The 17375-nt window shown below is 36.4% G+C and overlaps 1 long non-coding RNA gene across 1 annotated transcript; it reads right to left on the bottom strand.

Annotated features, from left to right (window-relative positions):
• Positions 1–9136: 9136 nt before the first annotated feature.
• On the bottom strand, positions 9137–10592 carry LOC148915399 (uncharacterized). The gene is made up of 3 exons (XR_016122154.1): positions 10191–10592; positions 9695–9879; positions 9137–9547 (listed from the first exon to the last, which is right to left on the bottom strand). It is a non-coding gene; the product is annotated as an uncharacterized LOC148915399 (long non-coding RNA).
• Positions 10593–17375: the final 6783 nt, after the last annotated feature.

The following is a 17375-nucleotide window of genomic DNA, read 5'->3' as shown; positions in this document are numbered from 1 at the left end:
ACAGGCACTCGCATATTACTCCTCTAGGCGCTAGGCCCTTGCCTGCCGCCCCCTTACTGTATAGTGATTTTTCGAACATTGGGATTAACATGTTGGTAAATCGAGGTGTACCAGCACTTCAATTTAAAACCCTGACCGACTCCAATTCCCTTTTGTTTGTGTTCATAATCTAAAAATTAGTTGCATTGCATGGCGTTTAGATTTAACTTTTATGGTATAATTTTTCTCAAGACTATAAACAAAGAAGCAGTTTCGTCAGTTCTCGATTGATTGTGATGTGGCTATATGTCTCCGGAGTATGCCATGGGCGGGATGTTTTCTGAAAAATCTGATGGCTACAGCTTCGGGTTCTTGCAATTGGAGATTATTAGTGGCAAAAAGAATACCAGCTTCTATTCCAATGACCAACATATAGGCTTCCTAGCTTATGTAAGCTCAAACTCTAAATCTTAATGCAAAATCGTATCTTTCATACGACCAAGCAACCTATATGAAGCTAAATGCAACAGAATTTAACAATTCTGGCCAACATACATGAAATTTTGTTAGGCATGGCACCCATGGAATGGAGGGGTGTGGAGTTGGTTGATGAAGTATTGGTAGATTCATATTCACCTTCAGAATCTCATGGATTTCTATTTTTGAAACCCAAAGACATTGCATATGCATGGGTCAAGTTTCAGATTGGCAAGCGCATGGAATTGCATACGATTATATTGGATTTTTGCCTCAGTTTAGGTGCACATTGATGTGCCCATTTTTTTCACAAACATGATCCAATTGGTATTTGGTATAACAAACACAAGCAACATATAAGCCAGCATACCAAATTCACAAAATGTAAATGGGGATAAAGGGAACCAAGGTCCCAAGAAGGAGTTGTCCAAAAGATGCAACCCCCCACACAAAACTCTCGTATGGGGACTTTACCTCTTGGTCGAGCTGGGCTAAAGTACAAATGGCCGGGCTGAGCTTTTGATGTATGATAGAATCTCTTTACAGATCGAAGACGACTTGAGGGACTTCTCGGTGTGGAAGCGATGATGCCTTCACGACAATATCTCGCGGCTTGACATGGTAACTTTATATTTATGCGTGAATACAAGCGGACTAATATATATCTCATATGTAAGAATGAGATGCCTAATATCAAGTACTTAAATTTGAAGGGTGCAAAAGTCAATCGGGATGGTCTTGTCACTTTGTTGCACGGATGCAAAGATCTCGTGATGTTGGACGCCAGAGATTGTTATGGTTTCAATGAGAACGACGATGAAATATCAAAGCTTGCATCTCATATTAGTAAATTTATGTGCGAAGGTTCTGAATTTCCTGAATTTCTTTGTGGTATGGACAATTTTGTTCTTCCTCTTGATGGATACTCATTTCGTCTGCATGTGGAGGAGACATGGGATGAAATGCTCAATTATTTGAGCGATGCGTTCAATGACTTGGGCGACGAGGAATGAAGAACTATTGGATCGTACTAAGTGATATCTCATCTTAACTTTCCCTTCCCACCAAAATTTTTCCTAGCTAAATTTCTTTGAGGTTCAGGAAAAATTTCTTGGTGAAAAAATGTTGGTTGCACCAACTTAACAACAGGCTCAACCAGATTACAAATGAAATAATATGTTATATTTAAGAATGAGATGATACTTCTCATCTAACACATGTTGTTTGAATTCTCATTTAGAATAGTTCATATATCAATGTCATATGACCTCTGATACCTTCAATTAATTTCAAAATAGAACTGCAAACTTCCGTTCGTTGCCTCTTTAGATTGTTTTATATCCAATTTTTCATCTACATAGAATACAGTGCGAAGTGATATATCTCATAGTAGAAGAGCAGGGTCATCAAGTGCAATGAGAAAAAAGGCTGTAATTTGGTTTAGTTCAAAATTACAACGGATACATTTTAGAAAATAAATTGCTATACAAGCAATTTTATACTATGAAATTCCTTTGATCCACAAAATGTTGGCGGATACCGTTTATTATTATTATTTTTTTTGGTATTTATGGGTTTAACCTAGGAGTGGGCATCTTAAACCGAAATACAGAAATCGTACCCTAACTGTACCGTATCATACCGATTTCATACCGTTTCATTTGGTATGGGGAGATATTCGGTACCGTACCGTACCGTACCAATAGAGTATGGTATGGTAGCGGTATCAAGATTTTGGTACCGGTTAATACCGTACCATACCGAATAGTACTAAAATATAATTTTTGATTCATTTTATAATTAAAAGCTATTTCATGTATATGGTTTCTTTCATTGACTGTATTACCAGAAATTTCCATGTATGCATCATAAAATTGACTGAGCTTTGTTATTGGGTATGGAGCTGCATAGGACTCAAAAATTCTCCTTCACCATTTGGATTTTAACTATTTTGGTTTGTAAGCCATAAGGCATGAGTTTTAACCATTTGGATTTGATGAATATGTTGATGGATAAATATTGATTTGGTTGATTTGGATATTGAATATGTTGATTAGGATTCGGATATTGAATATGTTCAATCTTTGAATTTGTAACTTAGGCATCAATTATTTTGGTGAATGAATATGTTGAATATTGAATTGGTTTATTTTTTAGTTGTGTCATTTTGGTACCGAAGAATCTAAATCTTGATACGATTTGTACAGTGCAGTCCATTACCAATTTTGGCAAACTATAATCCCATACTGTACCATACCGATTTAAATTTCCGGTATCGATAGTGGTACCGGCTCAATACCGTACCATACCATACCGTGCCCACCCCTAGTTTAACCTGTATTATTTGTTATAAATAAAATTCATTTTTTATTCTTGCCCAATGGGCTAATAGCTGAAAATCATTAAAATGGGAGGTATCAGAAAGAATTTAAATTCTCATTCCCCAATATTGCTTGTATAAATAAAATAATTGAAGAAATAACCCTAGCCCACCCTAAACCCTAAAATGATATGACAAAATTGTATATTTAAAAGATTATAGCCACAGGGCTGTACTTTCTAAATACATTCGGATATTTTAAAATATTAATACGTTCGGATATTTTAAAAGCATAGCCGTCCGGCTATACGCTTTAAATATTAATATATTCGAATATTTTAAGAGTATAGCCGATCGGCTATACGCTTTAAATATAATCCAAACGAACACGAAGCTTGCACTCGCGGAGGACGGAGGTTGCAGAGCGATCAGACCATTTCACTTCTCTATCAACTCGGGCTTGATTTTCAATTTCATTGCCGTCCTCGGGTTCAACACGAAAAAGACCCAACCCGCTAGGAGGCTGTCCAGCCGCCTAGCGCCGCCTAAGCCTAGCCGCTTAGCCGCCCGCCTAGGCCGATTTTCCGAACACTGCGATTGGTGAAAGTCTGAAACCCGAATTGAAGAAGTTTAGCTGCCAATTTGAGCTTGAGATTGAGATTGGGAAGCCGAAGCAAGCACAATTCAGGTCCATAGAAGAAGAGATCATGAGACTCTTAATTCATCTAATTCCATTCCTCTCCCTGTTTCCCGCCTTATTCTCTTCTCTCCTCCCAAACGACATGCTCACCTCACCACACCAACGACAACGACGACAATTCCTCCCTTTGCCAACTCCACCTTATTATCTTCTCTCTTCGCATTGACGGCATGACGCGGAAGAAAAAAATCCAAAATTTGCTGACTTGGTGTCTGTCTTCAGTGGTAGGAAATGATGAATCTATCCTACCATGGAGTTTCTATGGTCTTGCCAATAACAAGGTTCGGTCTCAAATTCTGACTATTTATTTCTGTTTTGGTCAAGCAATAGATTGATTGCTTTGGTTCTTCTTGCTTGAAACTTGATAAATCTTTATGCATTCAATATTCATCCATTGATGGTTCTTCTTGGTTGGACTGCTTTTCATTGTTTGGATATTGTATTTCTGTTACACTTGATCATAATGGCTACTATGCCGTTAGAGAAACAGAGATAGAGGTGTGCATATCACTGTGCTGGTTGTAACAGTTGGCTAATATGTACCTACTGGAACAATGAATATGTCTGTTTTCTAACCGTCCAGCATTCAGTCCCATATAGCATGGCTGGTCTAACAGATGTTCTATAAACTTAGCTTTCAATTCTAGCAAAATATGATGATCACACTAAATATATGCTTAACAAAACCCTCCGTTTAACCTATCGTGCTTTGATTCTATGAGCCACATCATCTCCATTCTCCCCTTGTATATATGGATGATTGAGTACATGCTAGATAGTGAAAGTTTTTGCATTTTGATATACTCTTAGTAGTGCAATTGGTTGCTCTTATGTCTTCGTCAGAACCAAAGGCTCCACTTGGTTAGCAGAATTCAAAGGAATATGGTTCCTGTGACCATCTTGGAGAGAGAGAGAGAGAGAGAGGCGTTTTAAGGGTGTGCGCTTGTTCGTTCGTCTCCTTTTCTCATTTAGGTGGTGAGTAGATCATCATTGCAGAGATACAGCAAGTGCCCTTCTGCACCCCTTTAAATACCTGATTTTTGGGCTCTTCCTTTCTCTCTCTCTCTCTCTATCTCTCTAGAATCCCCCCACCTTCTTTTTTATTTTATTTCTCTTATTTATTCAGTTAATTTTAGTGACGAAAACCCAGCAACCTTTATTTAATTCGGTGCTTGATTAATTATAGTTATTAATCAAGTATTATTTTGTTTTGTTTTTTTAAATTGTAAAAGCTGCGGTGGCATGGGGAGCTGGAAAGCCTTTGGTGATAGAGGAAGTGAATGTGAATCCGCCTCAGGCAATGGATATAAGGATCAAAGTCGCCTGCACCTCTCTCTGTCGCAGTGACATCACTGCCTGGGAGTCTCAGGTACTCTCGTCTTCTTATTTTGTCCTCCTCTTTTCTCCCTTTCTTTTCTTCTTCTTTTCAACACAAATAGAGATAAAACAATATTACTTTTCCTTCAATTCTTTTTTTCTTGTTTCCTACTTACTGAACATCTAGGAAAATAATCATTATCTGGCTAGGAAAATACGTTTAACTATTACGTATGGTTTCTGTCTGACCAAGAAAAATTAAAACTTTGTTTGTGCCACTGCCAGATATGCTTTCTTCTTTCCGGATGGATTAATTTTCTTGCAAAACAATTGTTCAAGATTAGTCATTAAAGTAACTGAGAAGAAGTAAACCTTGGTTTAAAGTAATGAACTTATCCATGAATTAATATCCTGTTTAAATTTTTCGAAATTCAGACCTATCAGGAGCTAAGTATCAACTGACTATTCATCTAACTGAAAAAAGTTGTCTATGTATGTTGATACCAAAAATATGATTATTTATGGATACCCCTTGATGGTTACTGAACATGGATTCTCCTTAAAGAGCATCTTCTACCTTCTCCCTCGCATCATCACATGAAGCAGGAGAATAATTTGGTTCGCGTATGCATGTCGGTGTTTGTCTGTGTTCGTGTTGTAATAGAGGAATGAATTTTCCATTCATGATAAGTTTCTTCACAATTAAAATGCAAAGAATAATATATAAAGGCTTCCTTTGTTTTGGAGGTGATGGGGGATAGGGAGGAGCAGAAGAAAAGGAATCTGATAGCCCTCACATGCCCCTGCACGTAGTCACATACATATGTAATTGCAATTCTTGATCAAGGAAAAACGTTGCTGACATATGTTGACATATTTTTAGGCTTCTGTAAGTGCAGAGACTTGTTAACAGTTTTCACTTTTCAAATATGACAGCGGCATGACTTAAACAGTAATGATTTCTTGTATGATAGGTTGCACAGGGTGCTAAGCTTAGGGGAGCATCTCAAATAATTGGTGTTCACACTAATTTGTATCTGGCGTTTCTTTGAAGGGATGGGGGTTGACAGTTACACTTGGTGTGCCAAAAGTGAAGCCGGAGGTAACAGCTCAATATGGAGTATTTCTTACTGGAAGAACATTGAAGGGATCTCTATTTGGAGGATGGAAACCTAAATCTGATCTCCCTTCATTAGTAGATATGTACACAAAAAAGGTAAAACTAACTAAAACTTCATTGAAGCTTCAGTAAGTCCAATCTCCCTTCTAATATTAAGTGTCCTTTTCCCTCCCATTGTTGTAAAATTTGGTGTGTCCTCATGTAGCTGGAAAATCTACTGACAATGTTTAGTCCTGGTGACAAGAATGCGATAGGGCATTCCCAAACAATTTATCATGTCTTGGTTTCATAAATGTCTAATGTACAAACGTATCAAATCATCTTGTTTGAAGTAGTTGGGTTATAATCTGAGTTTCACTTAGTATCAAATTCTTAGGTTGAATTTATAAAACTTCTAGGTGAGGATGGTGATATCAATGGACAAGCTGGGCTTGAGCCTTAGGCGGAATGTCTCCGAAGTATGAGTGCATGATAATTTCTTTAGAGTTTCAACTGTTCACATTTTGTTTTAATAAAAAAATTCAGAGAAATATTTATCACAATGAGTCTGGCATAAGGAACATGCCAGGAGATTGTATAAATTTCAATTTGTGTTTAGGTTTAAAGTATTAATAGAACAAGATGTCGAGACAATACGGAGAATTGGAGAAAATTTCAAACCATACGTTTATAATATGATTCATAATCCTCCTCAAATAAAAATATAATGTATCATAAAACATATAATTTTTTCTTCTATTAAAAAAAACATAAACTACGTCTGGCAGTATGTGACACCCAGACCCAATTTTAACAATTAATTTAATTTATTTATTTGAGAAGTTACAATTTTGCCCTCGGGTAAGGTCACAGTAGTCATTTGTCAATTTGTGTGTATTTTGTGGATTTGAGTAGCACTGTTGTATAGAGCGCGTCGAAACGAGTTCATAGACATGTAGTGGGCTCACATCGGAGTTTTAACGAAGAAGTTATGATCAACAGAAGTGCAGTGGCACAACCGTAAATTTGTTGAAATCTCTATCTCTCTCTCTCTCTCTCTCTCTCTCTCTCTCTCTCTCTCTCTCTCTCTCTCTCTCGGCGACGACACTGCTGCTCGAATGCGATTCCGGCCCCGTCCGGCCACCAAACTCGAGGCTGTAACTTGTAAAACGCTCCTCTCCACCTCCTCTACACGACCCACTAAATTTCCAGACTCAATTGTGAGCCGTGAAGCGACTGAAACGAGAGGAAATCGGGTCAATTTGGGTTATGCCACTTTCTAATCCTCCCCACCCTTTTATTCACTACTACAAAACTGATGAAACGGCATGATCATAAGAGAATAAATACAAAATTGTGTTGTCTTTTCTAACATTAAGCACAAATAAGTTATATTTATGTTCTTTTCATATAAAACACAAATAATTATGTCAAATATGTTGATATAAATACAATTTTGTATTGAACACAGTTAATCGTGCTCAATCTGTTGTGTAAATTGATTTGTGTGCTATCTAACAAGTTTTTTAAAAAAGTGAATGATTTTACTTTCATAGACACAAACAATTGTGTCTTAATTTGACAGATGTGACAACATGATTCCCAAAACCAATATTTGTGCCTAATATATATGTTTTTGACATACATGGCGGTATATATATTTTCGTTACTTAAATCATGCCCAATAATTTATACCAATTAAAACAAGGGAGTTTCACTAAAACACCCAAAATGGGGGTTGAAATTATAAAAAAACCCAAGCACTATTTAAACATATAAACACACCCAAAACCCATCATTACACACACTCAAAACCCATTTATAAACACACCCAAAAAGTTGACTTTGGGGTTGATTTTGGGTGTGTTTCTATGTTTAAATAGTGCTTGGGTTTTTTTATAAATACATGTCTAGGATTGGGTTTATTTATAAATTTGTATTAAAACAATTTATTTTTATTCACTTAAAAACCCCACGCCCTTTAACCAAAAAACCACGATACCTCATCTTTCCAACTCTAAAAAAATATCTCACCTTATCATCTGAAATCTTCTCAGTAGCCCACCCTTCTCCTTTTTTGAAGTCTTTCCCACTTGAAAACCTCTCTCTCTCTCTCTCTCCCCCTCCCATTCGCTTGAAGCTCTCTCTCCCTCTAATTCTTTCTCTTAGTTCGACGCTGCCGCGTCCACGACCCCCACCTAAACCTAAACCTCCATATTTTGAAAAGTTTTCTATTCTTCACTCCTCCGAAAATCTATCACTTGCACCTTACCACTAGAGCTGTCAAACACACCGGGTCGCCCCAACATGGCCCGCTTAAGTAAGGCACGGCATGGCCCGTATTTTTGGGTCGTGTCGGGACGAGGTAATTAAGTCCAATGGATTGAGCTGGCCCATAGCCCGTCATGGACCGAGACTACCTTTGGCCCATCATGGGCCGAGCCAGCTTGTGGCCCGTCGTGGTCTAAGTCGACCCGAAATTCAACAGGCCGGCCCGTTTAAAGCCCATATATTAAATTATACTTGTTTTAGGAAAAAATAAAACATAATATTACTACATTTATATCTTAAATTCAAGTCTATTTCTTTTCTCTAATAATATATATATATATATATATTAAAATTAATATTTTCTTTATATATAAAATAATGATTTTGTTTTTCAAGTTTCAATTTTTAAAACCCACACAATAATCTAGCCATTTTCTATTTAAATGTACTTTAAATTAAGTTATTGTCCTCTTTTTTTAACAAATAATAAATCTTATTAGTATATACATAATTGCAAAAAAGATTTAAATAAAGTTGTAAAAAAATTGCAACAAAAAAAGCAATACATAAGTCAAATTTGGCGTGGACCCATATCGGCCCGTTTAGTGGCCCGACACGATCACAGCTTGAGCCCATATAGACTCGGGCCGGGATTGATGATTTTCCTAAATGGGCGGGCCCAACACGACCCGTTTATTAAATGGGCTGACAATAAATAGACCGGCCCAACACAACCCGTTTGACACCTCTAGGTACCACCCACCACCTCCACCACATCTCTCCTCTCATTCTCTCATTCTTAGGTTTTGGTTTTTGAGTGGTCAAACCAAAAATAAAGAAGTATAAGCTTCTGTTAGGCATGAACTCGTAGATCAACATTTGAATATTAATGACATTGAATTGCAGCAAATATGTTCAAAGTATATTCAGTATAATCAATGGAGAAAACAACAATTTCAAATATATAGGGGTATTTTGGGAATCTAAAAATTACAATAAATCAATATTGAGCTTGATAAGGTAACACGACCAGTTTGTATCCATTACCATGCCATCGGCTATTAGTGAGATTAACTAAGGACTGACTAGTAGATGAATAATAAACTACTACAAAAGTACCATAAGTGATAAAAAAAGAAGTGAACTAATGAAGAAGGTTTTTGAGTGGTCAAACAATAAATAAAGAAGTCTAAGCTTTTGTTAGGCATGAACTCGTAGATCAGCTCATTTCATCTTCTTGATTGCAGCATCCCAGAAGCTTCACTATATTCCTGTGCTGAAGTTTGACAATATGTGTAACCTCATTCTTCAACTCATTGAGTCCTTGTCTAGGATGTTTTGAGAGCCTTTTCACAGCCATGTCTTGTCCATCTTTCAGTGTACCCTGAAATCCATTAGCCACATATGATGACCAAAATCCATACTCTGTAGTTTGCGAACGTACAATATACGACTTGTATCCATAGTCCTGACCCAAATGACATGTGGAAACTGTCAAGCTAACTGTAGGGAGGACTATATTTGATTTTACCTTAAAAGGCTGATCCGAAATCACCCTTTCTCCAAGTTTATTCTTGTTTGAACAAACAACAGCGGCCAAGTCAAATAATGGTAATTCCAGATCTTCCTTTTGGCTGGGCCTCAGCTTTATCTTCTGCAGACAACGAAAATCGATGCACTCCTTCCCCAATGTCATACTTTGCTCTTTGCATGCAACTGAGACATATAAGAACAATTATAATATTTACCTTCAGAAAGTAAGATGTCAGCAATTTCATATTAACTGATTATGTACTATTATCTTCAAATATCAGCATCTATTTCTATCATTTGGAATAATGAGGTCACATTTTGTTTGGCCTGGGTGATCATTATAGTTTATAATCGTTATAAACTACCATTTTCTTACAGGATAAACTACCATTTGCAAACCAGTGATCTATAACCAATATCCAAAAAGCAATTCATGCACAAGAACCAATTGATCATCATATAAATTCCCAAAGAAGAAAAGGCTTGTAACTCACAGGTTAAGTAGCTTAGATGGTGCGGGACGTAATACAGTTAATGACTCCTTCCACTGCCACTGGCATTCAGATAACGAAAGAAGACGCTGCAAAATTGACAACTGCCATTCCCACTCTTCAATGAAATGTTTAGCAATTGACGCTCTCCACTCCAATGCTTGTTTTCCACCCCTACTTACGCCATCACTTAGAGCATGATCTAATTCAGTTATAGTTGAAGGAAGACAGTGATGTAATATATCAAGTCGTTTCCCCATGAAAGATACAACCATTTTGTTTCCCTCTTCTCGTGTTAGATCAGTTTTCTCTGAAGCACATGTGTAATGTAATTCAGATTAGCTCCATGCTAAGGCACGACGAGCCAAATTGAGACAAAGATCATCCGTATGTAAAAGCGAACTTTTGACATTCGCCATCATGATCTCCCACATCCCCAGCCCCAACTTCATATACCAATATCTCTACTTATGAGTTATCGCCCCCACACACAACAAGAAATAAATAAATAGGAAAACGACTAATTTTAGATATCCAAAATATGAGTAAACAAATAAAGTAGCAAAAAAGGATGGCAGCATAATAAGTACATGGTTATTTGTAAACCCCAGCTCATAGAATCAAGAAATACTTCATATATGCAGCCATGGTTGATGCAGGAAAATTTCGTTCTTGCGTAATATGCAGGGGAAACCAAGTACACATAATCTGCAACAATCAAGCACTAATAACTGCTGGAAGGGCATATTACCAACTTAGAAAAGAAAAGCAGCCATAGCATGTTATCAGTGGACTTTTGCCGCACTTCCCATTCACAAGATGCATAATCTTCGATGCATAATGCACACACAACAAAAAAGACTCCCACAAACTTGCGAGTTACAACACAATATTCACGTATCAAAACTAACAGAAATATTATATTAGCTTCTCTTGGGGCGTGTATGTTAAAGCATTTCAAAGACTACTTTGGGGTAACTCATGCTGATTGGACAGAGTTTTGGGCTGAATGTAATCTGATTTCATATGTCATGTCATGATTGTTGGTCTGATTTTGATGGTTTTCTACAAGATATCTTTGAAGACGAAAAGAAGAAAGAAATAATTTTCCTTTCTCTGTTTTCTTTCTAGCCCTTCTTTCACGTAGGTTTTCTTTCTCTGTTTGGAATACGATACAGTTTTCCTTGTAAAAACAATAAAGAAATATACCAGAACAAGATTATTTTGAGGATTTTGAGGACTTACCCGAAGTGGACTTTGATTTCCAGTACGAAATTCTCAACAAAAGGGTCAAACAGGTGATCTTCGCATGGTATTTGTTCTTTAGCAGACAACATCAACCATAATTTTCAATTCCATGCTTGACCAGAATGACGGAGGCAAAGAAGAAGAAAGATCAAGCCGACAACATAAAGAATCACAAGGAAATTTTCAACAAACCGGGCTAGGCGGCCTTGGCGGCTCTGTGGAATATAAAATTAGTTTCTTTATGTTTTTTTATTTTCTTTTTTGTAATTAAACAATATCTTTGCTTTATTTTAATTACTTTTATTTGTAATTATTACTTAACAAATAGTAATTATTATGTTTTAATATTTTTAATTGAATAATATATATCTTAGTCTTATTTAATCAATATAATTACTAATTAGTTTTTACTTATTATTTGTTTCATAACTTACTTCTCAAATTGTAATTAATTTTTATGAATTATTTTGTGCTCATAAAAACCAAGAAAGTGGTTGCAACTTAGTTAGTATATATCACAAAAGAACCAATACATACATATAGTATACTTGATTTGCTTATGAACATAGTTCTTGATTGACTGGTTTGCAGTGGTTACATGTCCTCAGAATATGCAATTATGGGTTCTACTCGATAAAATCCGATGTCTATAGTAGTTTGGTGGGTTGGTGCTAGAGATAGTGAGTGGGAAGAGAAACAAAGGATTTACTCATTGCTTTTTTTTGTTTCTTCTTTTAAGGATGCACAATGATTTTGAACTTTTGATAAATTCTTTTAGGCATGGATGCTATACACAGAAGGCCGGTTCATTGAAGTGCTTGATACATCAATAGGGGACTCAGGTGATCCACATGAAGTTGTGAGATTATTTCATGCATGTAGGTCTTTTATGTGTGCGACGTCACCCGGGAGATAGGCCGAGCATGCCAATTACAGTTCTAATGCTAAGTGGTGAAGGATGATTGCCTCAACCTCAAAAACCTTGTTCTTATAGTGAAAGGGATCTCAATGAACTAGAACTTCTAAAGCATTTTCAACAAATGAACGCAAGTGCTTTAGATTTGGGACAAAGATTCATGAAGTTCCAAATTGCGTGAGGAAGGATCTCCTAAAATGCCACTACAATGTGCACGTGTTATAAGGTATGCAATTACAATCACTTCAATCATATGCACTTAGCGAGTTAGTGATAGGGGAAACCAGTATAAATTTTCAGATTCTTTAGAGAGCATGTGTTTTTTGTCGTTTTTGACCATTGTGTGATATTTACTATGTGTAGTCCTAGATAGCTATTTCGACTTTAAAGGCTATTTTGAATCTATGGTCAACGGAAGTGGAGTGGCACAACCGTAAATTTGTTGAATTCTCTTTCTCTCTCTCTCTCTCTCTCTCTCTCTCTCTCTCTCTCTGGCGACAACACCGCCACTTTCGACTGTGATTCCGGCACCATCCAGCCTCCAAACTTGATGCCATAACTTGTCAAACGCTCCTCTCCACTTCCTCTACACAACCCACTAAATTTCCATACCTGATTTTGAGCCGTGAAGCGACTGAAACGAGATGAAATCTGGTCAATTTAGTTTATATATGCCCCACTTTCTAATCCTCCCCACCTTTTTATTCACTACTACAAAACCGATGAAACGACACGATCATAAGAGAATAAATACAAAATTGTGTTGTCTTTTCTAAGATCAAGCACAAATAAGTTATATTTATGTTCTTTTCATATAAAACACAAATAATTGTAGCAAATATGTTGATATAAAAGCACAATCTTACATTGAACACAGTTAATTGTGCTCAATTAGTTGTGTAAATTGATTTGTGTGCTATCTAACAAGTTTTTTATAAAAAAAAAGTGAATGATTTTACTTTCATAGACATAAACAATTGTGTCTTAATTTGAAAGATGTGACAACATGAGACACAACCAATATTTGTGCCCAATATATATGTTTTTTTTTACATAAATGGTGCTGAATATATATTTTTTTGTTACTTAAATCGTGCCCAGTAATTTACACGAATTAAAAAAATTTATTTTTATTCACTTAAAAGCCCCACGCCCTTTAACCAAAAAACCATGATCCTTCATCTTTCCAACCCTAAAAAATATCTCACCTTCTCCTTTTTTTAATACCTTCTCATCTGAAATCTTCTCGGTAGCCCACCTTCTCCTTTTTTGAAGTCCTTCCCGCTTGAAAACCTCTCTCTCTCTCTCTCTCTCAGCCCCTCCCATTCGCTTCAAGCTCTCTCTCCCTCTATCTCTTTCTCTTAGTTCGACGCTGCTACCATCCACGACCCCGACCTAAACCTTAACCTCCATATTTTGAAAGTTCTCTATTTTTCACTCCTCCTTCGAAGATCTATCACTTGCAAAGTACCACTAGAGGTGTCAAATAGACCAGGTCGGCCCGACATGGCATGCTTAAGTAAGGCACAGCACGGCCCGTATTTTTGGATCGTGTCGGGACAAGGTAATTAAATCCAATGGGTTGAGCCGGCCCATAGCCCGTCATAGACTGAGACTACGCGTGGCCCATCATGGGTCGAGCTAGCTTGTGGCCCGTCATGGGCTGAGTCAACCCGAAATTCAACGAGCCGGCCTGTTTAAAGCCCATTTATTAAATTATACTTGTTTTAGGAAGAAAAAAAACATAATAGTATTACATTTATATCTTAAATTCAAGTCTATTTCTTTTCTCTAATTATATATATTAAAATTTAATATTTTCTTTATATATAAAATAATCATTTTGATTTTCAAGTTTCAATTTTTAAAACCCACACAATAATCTGGCCATTTTCTATTTAAATGTACTTTAAATTAAGTTATTGTCCTCTTTTTTTAACAAATAATGAATCTTATTAGTATACACATAATTGCAAAAAAGATTTAAATAAAGTTGTAAAAAAATTACAACAAAAAAAGAAATACATGAGTCAAATTTGGCGTGGACCCATGTTGGCCCGTTTAGTGGCCCAACACAAGCACGGCTTGAGCCCATATAGACTCAGGCCAGGATTAATGATTTTCCTAAATGGCCGGACCAACCCAACACAAACAACAGCGGCCAAGTCAAATAATGGTAATTCCATATCTTCCTTTTGGCTGGGCCTCAGTTTTCCTGTGAAGTACGTAGTAAAGTAAATAATGTGGCATGGAACCTTAGCTTTGAAAACAAAGAGTCAGCAGCAAAAATTCCCTGTTGTTATAGAAATAAAATAACATAGTATGAAAAGTACCACTGAATATTTGGAGTAAAATTGTATTTGTTCTTGCGATGTTTACACTGACAGAATTTCCTCCACAGATAGAACTCACTCTCTTTTGTTTCCTCTCGCTCTTCCTTTCTTCTCTTCCTTTCTTTCCTCTCTTCTCCTTTTGGTGTGTTCTACAATTGAATGAGCAAGCCTATTTATAGGCAAATTGGATGGCTTTATTACACAACATCATCATTAAGCTTTTGACTACTATTTCCTTCTTTTCCTTTATGTGGGCTTCACCACTTTCTTTACAACACCTATAGAACTGAACCTGCCTATCTTAGAAAATGAAGGGGCAGAAGTACCAAATCAAATAGCTATTGCCACATTTCCGTCTATAGGTATTGCCTCTGCAAGGCCTGATTGGAGTAACTGTGTTTCAACTCAACTCCCTTCCATTTTCTGAAAATTCAGCTTTTCTAAGACTTTCCTCGAAACCTTTTTATAATGGCTTCCTCTTCTTCTCCCCCAAATCATCTCAATTTAAATGTTGCTCCCAAAACAACCCATGTCGCCAAAGTTTGGCGTCCATCCTTTGTATCCGAAAATCGTCATCTCACGGTTAATGATTCTGTGATGATGAATGATACGACTGTTGTCATAGTAGCTAGGAATTTCCTTACATAGTAGCTAGGAATTTCCTTACTCCTATGAATGAAATACAGTTAATAGGAAGGTCTGACGAAGAGGCTATTGATGACTCAATGGCTCCTAGCATTCAGAGTGCTGCTTCTATTTCTAACATGGCTTATTGTTTGCATGCCAGAGCAAATGAGATTCAGGAGCTGAACACTGAAATTCGTCTCTTCGTAGAATAATTCATGAGTCTTGGGAAGATGTTGAAAAACTTAAAGAGGAAAATAAGGCCTTGTTGAAACTGGTGAGTTCATAGTCCATTGATATGCAGACAAGACTTGACATGCTATAGATTTCCAATGAAAAGATTCTTGGAGACCACGATAGGCTCATGACTAAGCTTAAGAGGTGTCGTCCTCTTCCTTCGAAGGCTTCCAGAACATAATGGAATTTTATAGATTTTACAGAGCCTGCTCCTTCCTTGCAAGTGAAAAGAATCTACCCGTTATATGCTCCTTTCCTGTTATAATGATTGGGTAAATTCTTAAATTTGCAGATGTGGTTTTTACGTCTTTTCAAAATGACGGTTTGGAACCTTGTGCCTTATAAGTTCAAAAAACCACATCAAATCTCTCAAATTACATATTTCAATGGATGTGAGTCCGGAACTTCTTGCTCGGGCTAAACACGACCTCAGAATTTATTTGCCATTTTCAAATGGGCATGAAATATAAATTGAGTAAAAGTCATGATAATATTGCAATATAGTAGTGAAGAGCATTAACTACTATATACCTACAACTTCAGGTTCGGGATCTCTCATATATTTGGATCCATCGGCTTCCGGCCCAAATCACATAATATAACAAAATACGTGGGGAGCCTCAATTCATCCTTTCGAGGTTTATCCTAATATTATCCATTTCACGGTGTATTCTTAACAACTGGAATTCACAAAATATATTGCTTCCTTGAGGTGTCGATTATAACATAATTGAACTTTATTAAATTCATCATTTTCTTATGTCAAAGAAATATGTGGTGTACCACAATTAATAATACCTCAAGGGTTGTCCATTTAACTGTTGGAACTTCAGGTTCTCAATATTGTTAGATTTTGAACTTCATGCCAAAATCACATATTTTAATGGTATGGACATTCAATACTCTTAGATTTTGAACTTCATGCTAAAATACGTATTCTCACGATATGGACATTTTCTTAATTTCCTATACATATTTCGAGACTTCAGGCCCTTACATAATTGTCCATGTTTTGAGGAGCTTCTGACTTCTCATTTAATTGCTCATCCATGAGTACATTTGCCAATATAGTTACTATTCATGTGTATGGCACTATTAACCAATACGGTACTGTTACATTATCAAGGAACTCCGGGTCCTTATTTACATGTCAAGGATCAAGGATCTTAAGGTCCGATCACTTGTTTACAAATATAGTACAAGAGAGACTGCCAGCTCTCATATCATTGTCATCATCAAAGATCTTCAGGTCCTGATGTAGTTGTATGATGAGGATCAAGGAACTTCTACTCCTAATATCTGTATACTGTAAAACTCATCATACTGTACAATTAATTCATAAAATAAATTGCTTGTTGTGTGGATGTTAATTCTACACCATACTTTAAATAAAAGTAAATGTGCGATAAAGTAAATTCATAAGGTAAATTGCTTATTGGTATGGAAGATAATCCCGCACCATACTTTAAATAAATGTAAATATGGGGTAAAATAAATTCATAAATTAAATTTCTTCATGTATGGACGTTAATCCCGCACCATACTTTAAATAATAAAGTAAATGTGTGATAAAGTAAAAGTGCTGGTGTAGGCACTAAATCTACTCCATACTTTTAAATAAAAAGTAAAAACAGTTGTGTAGACGATAAACCTGCGCCACACTTTTAAATAAATACTGTCGTATGGGTAACAAGCCTACACCATACAGTAAATAAAGTAAATGCTAAAGGCAGTTGTGTGGACGATAAAACCATACCACACTTTTAAATAAATACTACCGTATGGATAATAAACTTACACCATATAGTAAATAAAGTAAATGCGGGGATA

Source organism: Prunus mume, linkage group LG7, assembly GCF_029339155.1.
Source record: "Prunus mume cultivar Tortuosa linkage group LG7, ASM2933915v1, whole genome shotgun sequence".
Lineage (NCBI taxonomy): Eukaryota > Viridiplantae > Streptophyta > Magnoliopsida > Rosales > Rosaceae > Prunus > Prunus mume.
Note: the sequence above shows the minus strand (reverse complement) of the source record. Positions and strands in the feature narration are given on the sequence as shown.